The sequence below is a fragment of the Nelumbo nucifera genome, chromosome 8 (assembly GCF_055504915.1).
Source record: "Nelumbo nucifera cultivar China Antique chromosome 8, China Antique-T2T, whole genome shotgun sequence".
Taxonomy (NCBI): Eukaryota; Viridiplantae; Streptophyta; class Magnoliopsida; order Proteales; family Nelumbonaceae; genus Nelumbo; species Nelumbo nucifera.
The window spans coordinates 32,218,210-32,227,228 of record NC_142656.1 but is presented as its reverse complement, the minus strand read 5'-3'; the positions used below and the strand labels follow the sequence as shown (position 1 = coordinate 32,227,228).

The following is a 9,019-nucleotide window of genomic DNA, read 5'->3' as shown; positions in this document are numbered from 1 at the left end:
GCTTGTGCTGGAATGATAAATCCTGTCTTATTAACATGTGCTATACATTTCTTTTCAAGCAGAGTAGGTGATAGTTGAATTTCAATAGTTAATTGCAGTGTCATAATTGGCAAGAATTAACTTCTCAGATTTGATCAATTCCACATTAATTGTAATTGCACTTATACCTAATTAATTACTTATTACTGGCTGAGGGTATACACCAAATGGCTTAATTTAACCATCTATTGCTGAAAATATATTAAAATATTTTGCAGAAAAAAAAAAAGAAAAAAACCCTTTCAATGAGTAGGCTAGTAGCCACATACCTGTAGCCGAACTTGTGATTGAAACTAGGGATTTCAAAGACAGCACAATGGTAGATGGTAGATGACAATGAGAAGTCTTCGGTCCTCCAAAATATAATGAGAAAAAGAAAGAGGAGGAATATAATGAGGTTAGCTAAACTGTTCAAGTGCTGCTGTAATTGTTCAATAACTTGAATATTGTTTAAGAAAAGATCAAGTTTGAATAGAAAAAGAAAAAAATAATAATAAAGAAGAAAACACAACTCGTTTGAGCTTCTAACAAATAATAGAGTACAAATGACCGATAAAGAAGAAGAAGAAAACAAGCCATACCTATAATCCAGTTCGTCTGAGATTATGCTCTAGGAATTACTCCATCTTCATTTTCTCTTCCAAGATTAAGCGACTCTTTCCTTTTGTCGTAGAGGCTAGAAAGATCAAATGGAGGGCTTTTTCCCTCCCTTCCAAACGTAAACAACGATCGACCACGATATGCATCGTGTCCCCACCTCTTAACTAATTTTCATCCCGCCATTGGCCTAGGGCTGTCAATGGGTGGGGTTGGACCAGACGGACCCAAACCAATTGGGTCGATTCTGATTTCAAGAAATAGGGGTGTAATTTGGGCAGGTCCAACCCAAGCTCAAATTGGCCCAAACTAAAATTTTACCCGAGTTGAACTTGGACTTTAATTCAGTTTTTAAGTTTTTATTTATAAAAATATTAAAAATTTCAATGCAACGGCCACATCGTCATATATATACATATGTGTGTGTGCGTGCGTGTGTGTATAAATATATATTTTATCAATAAATAATGTATAAATATGTTATATGTATTTTTATATTTAATTTATGTTTTTTAGTTCAGTTTTTAATTTTTTATTTATAAAAATATTAAAAATTACAATATAAGGCCAAAAAGGGTTTTTTTTTTTACGAAAAACAGAGGGGTAAGGTGCCATTGGAATGCATAGATCTTAAAAAGTTACCAAAATAAAAAAATCACCCCAATCGAACATCGGAGTGCAAAGTTATGGCCTCCGAAAGTTTGCATACATTGAGCATGCAACCCGCGACCTAGTGACCGGGTTGAACGGATCAACAGTTGGGTTGAATGGTTCTTGGCCAAGTCAATGATTTTGACTGTCTAATGGGTCTTGCCTGAACCAGACCCGGAATCTTGGCCATGTAACGGTTTGAACTGTTCGACTAACTGGGTTGAAAACACTAGATCGAACGGGTTGACAATTGAACTAATTGAGTTGAATGGTTTTTGGTTGACTAAATGGGTTTTAATAGAAGTAGACCCCAAAATCCTAGTCGGGTGATGGCTCGAATGGTTCAACTAGTTAGGCCAACAGTGGGTTAAAAACACTGCTTATCAAATCGGAACCAATTCCAACTTATATGTTTTGAACTGATTCAGACCCAACCCGAGCCATATATTAAATTATATTTTATATATTACACATATATATGAATTAAGTATATATAATACTTTAATATATATATATATACATGTATGTATGTATGTATGTATGTATGTATGTATGTATGTATAATTTAATATACATACACAATGTATTAAATGTATAATATATTAAATAAATTATATTACATATATAATATTTTCAATAGGTTTATTATAATTAAGTCCATTGGGTCAAACTGATTGCCCTGGTCCTTGGACAAAAGCTGTTGAATAAGTCAACGACCCATTGACCTGTTCAACGGTTTTGGCTGTTTTTTATTTTTAATTATTGTTTTGATTTTTTGTGAGCATGGGTCGTCCATTCGAACTAGACAGTCGAACTGTTGATCCAGAAACTAGTGGTTAGAACGGTTCTATTTCTGGGTCATTTTTTAAAACCATGGATAAAACATTGTTTAACCCAAGCAATTGGACCATTGGCAGTTTCATCCCAAGTGTATGCATACTTCCAAAGGCCATAGCATTGTGCTTAGATATGATTTTTTTTTTATTTTAGGTAATTTTCTAATATTTATGTATCCCATTAGGTTGTAGGCTCCTTGACACAATATTTTTGCAAAAAAAAAAAACCTTTTTTGGCCTTAAATAATAATTTTTTTAATTTTGTAAAAAAAATAAATGTCATGTTGGCCCGAGTTACACCTCTAGGTAGAGGTATATTTTTTGTGACATTTGTAAAATAAATGTCATCAAAGATTCATTTTTAGTAGGGGTGCTCACAGTTCGATTAATCGAACTGGTACTACCAGTAACCGAAACCGAATTGAAACCAATCGGTTAACCGATTGACCAGTTTGATTAATTATTGGTTCAGTTCGTCGGTTTTTTGATTTTTTATTTTTACAATATATATTATATAAATATATAATAAAAATTATAAAAATATATGAAATATTATATTTTAAATAATAACTAATATATCATATATTATAAATATATATAATGCATATTAATTTATAAAAAATATTAAATATATATAATATAATATACATATATATATATAATATATAGAAATATATGTATACCAGTCGGTTCGGTTAACCACCGATTTTCTATTCGGTTAACCGATTTTTCAATTCAATTTTGGTCGGCCTTTTCAGTTGGTTCGGTTTTCTGGTTTTTTTTCCTCACCCCTAAATTTTAGCGTTATTTAGTTTTACTTTTTTTGTGACATTTAGTTCAATTGTCACAAAAAACATTTGGTGATAGCGAGAAAGATGTTTTAGTGACGTTTAAGTCAAATGCCGCAATAAAGTTTAATTGTGGTATATGTATATATATTTCGCGACATTTATTTTTCACTTTTTTGTGACACTTAACTGGATTGTCACAAAGATGTTTTAGTGACGTTTAAATCAAATGTCACAATAAAATTTAGTATTGTCACAAAAAATCAAGTTTTAACGCCATTTAAGATAAATGTCACGAAAACTAAACATTCTATGACGTTTATTAAAAACGTCACGAAAACATTGAATTTTGACGACGTTTGTTTTAAACGGCACAAAACAAACGTCATGAAAAGCAGTTACTTTTTGTAGTGCCCACACCAAACCATAAAATGGTTGTGATCATTGAGTTTTGAAAAAAGCGGCATTTTACATCGATTTTATTGATGTAGTATTTATATCGATAATCGATGTAAAATTTTATTTCATATGAGGTTTTACATTGATTTACGATGTAAAACTCCACTCTATTCAAACGCTAATAAATCTGAATCGAGAATGAAATTTTACATCAATCTTGATTTACACTCCATCCAAATGCCAACGAAACTGAACCGACATAAACTTTTACATTAATGGCATCTTACATTGCTTCCAAACGCAGCCTTAACAAAACAAAAGAGCTAGTAATCTGTTATTGAATAGCACATAACCCATTTTGTGCATTCAAGTGAAGATGATGACTAAAATGGGTGCAATTTGACTTGGTTTTAGACTGTGCTTTGTTAATGATGAACCATTAAAAACCATATGATCAAACCACCTGCCTAAATTACGACTCGACTAGCCAACATTGGGATGAAGCTTTAGATCTGGTCTATTATGGCAATACACACCATCATTAGCCAACATGCAATATCCACCTTTAAATCATTTTCTTTTTTTTTCAAAATTTTTGTAGTCAATTTTACTTTGACCAGCATATAAATTTGAAATAAATTCTATTTATTTCTTGTACAAATAATTAATTACACTAACAAAAATTGTAAGAATAATTAGAATATTTTCAATATAATGAATTAAAAATTTAATTTAATGATAACTAAATAACTAAAAATAAAAATTTAAATTAATTCAAAAGCAGTGTTTGAGTTGGTTCCCAACTAGTTTAAAAAGTAAAATGAAAAAAAACAGAAAAAAAAACAAAAGCTAAGCTGGTTTATGATGGATCTTAATTCCCAAGATACAGGAATTCAGACCCTTTGGTATGAAAGTCAACCTAAGTATGGTTTTCCAACCAAAAATTAAAAATATTAAAAATAAAAACATGTATGATTTTGTAAGGTGGCAGTTTGACAAGTCTTTTTTCGAAGATCTTATGGGGAGACCTGACAACCAAAAGATGATTTGAGTTTTTGTATTAGGATCTTAGCAGTTTGAAGACTGTCTGGTTAAGACGTATCTTTTCATGTGCTTTTTCATGCGAAGACAAATTGAAAAAAGGCGAAAAACTTCATTTGGAGCTTCCCAAAAATAGACCAAAACGGGCTCCTGTGCCTTTTTGGTATTATAGCTTTCGAGGACTAGATTTTTTCCCAACCAAATGAGAAAAAACAAAAACACAGGCTTCTGGGCTTCTAAAAAGCCAACAGCCCGTGCGAATAGATGTACCAAATAGGGTGCTCATAAAAATGGAAAAACCGAATCAAACTGAAAAAACTGATTAACCGAATTGGCTGATTCGATGTTTTGGAGAAGCTGAAAGTATAAGTTCAGTTTCGATGAGTGAGAGGAATTCTTGGTGCAATTGTGGCCCTAAACCCAATTTGCCACCTCATAGGTTGATAGAATTTTAATGCATGTAAAAGATCGATGGATTGATAGAATTATAAAATGTAAAACTCATTCTTAACTATTTTAGAAACAACCATTAAGCATTAAAATAATAAGTCAATAGGTTTCATTCTAACCTATTGACTTGCCATTTGGATAGTGGATTTCAAGCAATATGCATACATACAATTAAGTTTCTACGTATTGAGTGTGGACAAGCTTTTAATTCAACAAGAAAAGAAAAAAAAAAAAAGAAGAAAGGAAGAAAAAAGAAAGTACAATTAAAGTCTTATTATTTTAAGCGTGAAAATTAAAATTATTTAACATATAAAACAAATAGTTTTCAGAAATATCTTCCAATGCATTAGGGCTGTTCATGGGTCGGGTTGGGTCGGTTTATTGCGGTTTTTCCAACCGACCCGACTTGGTCGGGTTACCTGACATAGAAACTGAAACCGGCCCAATTTTAAGCAAAACCGACCTGGTCGGTTTGAGTCGGATTGGGTCGGTTTCGGTTCTAAGTTCATCCATGTGATAAAATCTTGCTAATTTTAAAAACAGTCATAAATTGGACATCATTTCAGCCATCTCCTATGATAAAATTTAAATGAAAAGTTAATCACAAAAGTTGTTCATTAATCACTATTCATTAATCCGAAGTTTCTTGCAATCATTCAAAAACTAGGTGGCCTAGTGGACTTTGGAACTTCATGTTTGAACTAGGAACTAAGTCGGTTCGGTTCGGATCGGTTTAGGAATTTGCACAACTCGAAACCAACCCATGCTGATGAAAACTTAGCCGACTCGAGTTGGATTGGTCCGAGTTAGTCGGTTTGATCGGGTTGGGCCTTCTTATGAACAGCCATATGATGCATGACGAAATTTTGAACCTTGATCTCCGGATTTTTAGTTTGGTTAGCAAAGGAAACAACTACCACAATAAAAATCCTTAATTATAACATCTAAAATAAAATGAATACAAATTTGCAGCAAGAAAATTGTACAAATCATCCAATTCAAAATCCTTATAACATATAAAATAGTAGATTTTTAACCAGAGAGAAAGAGAGAGAGACCCTAGAATACAAAGGGGTGCAACTTGGCGGGCCCAACAAAACCCACACTGACCCATCGTGCATTATTCCCAGGCTTTTCTATTGCTAGGCGACCATAGTCCCTAGGTTATCAAAATATACAAAATTTTTATTTTATACAACATTTTAGTACATTCGCCTAACAGGCCCACTTACGAAATGGTAACTTATTGTCATTTTCTAAAATTAGAAAATGGTGAATTTAGGTTGGAACCCATTAATAAATTTAATGGCGATCGAAATTTGATCCATTTATAATTGGATCAAATATGACCCACCTCTATCCAATTCGATTTAAATTTGTAAGGTTGGTTTGAATGTTGTATTTTACGAAATTGTTTTATGTTTGAGTTTCATACAAATAAAAATAAATATCAAAATCATATTTAATTTAATTTATTTATACCATTCAATATCCAATTGCAATCAAAATTCTAATTGCAGTATAAATCCGATGGATGAGGTCCAATTCAAATTCGAATTAAATCCCTTTTGGGTTGCAACCTTGAAAGATAAGATTAAGGGGGATTTAACCAATACAGTCATTAGTTATTCATGACTAACTGTAACAAATTCGTCAAAATAATGGCGGTGTGAAAGAAATGAAGCTTTCATTTTCCTTCTCGTTCCTACTCATCAAGGCCAATCCTTTTGGACTAGTAAAAAGGCACAAAATAACAAATATAAAGCCAGGAAAAGATGAAAAGCAAAGCGCAACTTCAGAGAACCTTCCCCTTCACCCGAACTCAAAACTCTACTCAAGGTTTCATCTTTTCTGTTTTCTTGGGTGATTCCATAGAGTCCTCAAGATTCATTCATCCTTTTCTACTTCTACCTCCTACTTTATCTCTGCCTTTCCACTGCACAGTCTGACAGTACTCCCTTGATAAGCGTGGCGATTTTCATCATTTATCTGGTTTGGATTTTGCTTGCTGCTGGGAGCAACCAATAATGGAGTTTATCCTGGACTGGAAATCGATTGGTTCTCTGCTTGCAACTTTCGTGTTTATCCGAACTGCAATTCATGACTTCCTCCCTCCGGAAGTCTATCAAGTCCTGAAACGCCTCTTCTTAAACATTTTCACTTCTCTGCAACCCAAAATCTCCATTCTTATTGAAGAGTACGACAACTCCTACAACAACGACATCTACGACGCTGTCCAGCTCTATCTCAGCTCCAAATGCTTTTCCTCAGCTCAGGTCCTCAAACTCGCCAAATCCAGGAACTCCAAGAACCTCACCTTCTCCATGGATGCCAACCAGAAGCTCGAGGAGACCTTCGAGGACATCAAAGTCAAGTGGTCCTTCCACTGTGTCGAGAAGAAATCCAGCGGACTGGGTTACGCCAGACCCCATGAGAATCGATACTTCGAGCTCTCTTTCCACCGCAAGTATAAGCACAGGGTTCAATCTTCTTACATCCCACACATAATGGAGGTTGCTGAGGTCATCAAGTTCAAGACCAGAGAGAGGAAGCTCTACACCAACCGCTCCGCCGATGAAGACGGACGGCTCTGGTCGTCTGTACCCTTTTCACATCCCTCGACCTTCGACACGGTGGCGATCGACCCAGCTCTGAAAAAGGAGATTAAGGAAGATTTGATGAAGTTCGTAAACAGGAGGGAGTTCTACAGCCGAGTAGGGCGGGCTTGGAAGAGAGGGTACCTTCTGTACGGCCCGCCGGGAACTGGAAAGACAAGCCTGATCGCTGCCATTGCGAATTTCCTCGAATTCGATATCTATGACCTGGAATTAACGGCTGTGTCGAGTAATTCACAGCTGAGGAAGCTCCTGATCTCGACTTCCAGCAAATCGGTGATCGTCGTGGAAGACGTCGACTGTTCTCTTGATCTTTCAGATCGGAAGAAGAAGGAAAGCTTTGAGGTGGAAGAGAATGAGAAATATGGAGAAGAGAAGAGGTGGTGGAGACAGAGGAGTCACAACGGCAGAGGAAGTAATAGCTTCGGAAGCACTGTTAGTCTATCTGGGGTTCTGAACTTCGTCGATGGGCTTTGGTCTTCTTGTGGCGGAGAGAGACTGATGATCTTCACAACCAACCACAAGGAGAAGCTCGACCCAGCTCTGCTTCGGGCTGGCCGGATGGACAAGCACATCAACCTCTCTTACTGCGAGTTCAATGCGTTCAAGACGCTCGCCAAGAACTACCTCGAAATCGACGATCACAAGCTGATGAAGGAGGCGAAGGAAGTGTTGCCTCTGGTCAAGATGACGCCGGCTCACATTGCCGAGATTTTCATGAGTTGCGAGGACGACGCAGAGATGGGGATGAAGAATGTGATCGACGAAATGAAGCGGCGATTGACGAACGCGGATGAAGAGGATTCACAGGTTGAGGTCGAACAACCAAAGGAGGAACCGAAGAAGGAAGAAGACCCAGTTGCAGAATATCGCAATGAAGAGCATGCAGGGAAGGATGGTGGTGACTCAGTCGACTCGGTTGCGGAGAATCACAAGCGTGAAACAGAGACAACGCTTCAGCCTTCAAGTGTGGAGTGACTCGTTCTCCCTGGTAGAACTGAGTCGCACTCAAGTTTCGGCCGAGTTTCATTTTTGACCATTTTATAATTAAAATAAAATTTAGCAATTGGCGTGGCAGCTTTTGGGTCACTAAGCATGTTTATGTTTCATTGGTCTGTTACAGGAAAATGCTGTTACTATGGTCACAGCTGTATGGTTTGAATAGTGAGCGGAGCAGACAACTATTACGGGTCCCGGTTAACCAGCCGTTCATTTGAAATATCTCCATAATTATAAATTTTTATCGGAAATGTTTCCAATGTACTGAAATGCTGTGAGTTCGGTGTGAGGCATGTTCAGTGAAGAGTTCACATCTGCCCCCACAAAATGCTCCCCCAAAACACCCCACGTACACATTATTGAGACGCATTCTGTGGAGGGCAGATGTTACTTTGACTTCCTCTTGAATAGTAGATCGAAACTCTGACTTTACGAATTAGAATGGTTTTAATACACGGATAGTGGTATTTACCATCTTAAATTAAATCTTCTCTAGCCAGAAGAACAGCAAAATCTTGCTATGTCCAATGAAATAGGGACAAGATCCCAGATTAAACATTGCCATCTATTTTTTTCAGATGGTCACAAGATTTTGTGCTGTGAC

At 36.0% G+C, this 9,019-nt stretch overlaps 1 pseudogene across 1 annotated transcript; it reads left to right on the top strand.

Moving 5' to 3' along the window:
• Positions 1–6,477: 6,477 nt before the first annotated feature.
• LOC104603159 (AAA-ATPase At3g50940 pseudogene) lies at positions 6,478–8,666 on the top strand (annotated as a pseudogene). Its single transcript, XR_016079530.1, has 2 exons — positions 6,478–8,407; positions 8,540–8,666. The product of XR_016079530.1 is annotated as an AAA-ATPase At3g50940 pseudogene (transcript).
• The last annotated feature ends 353 nt before the right edge of the window (positions 8,667–9,019 follow it).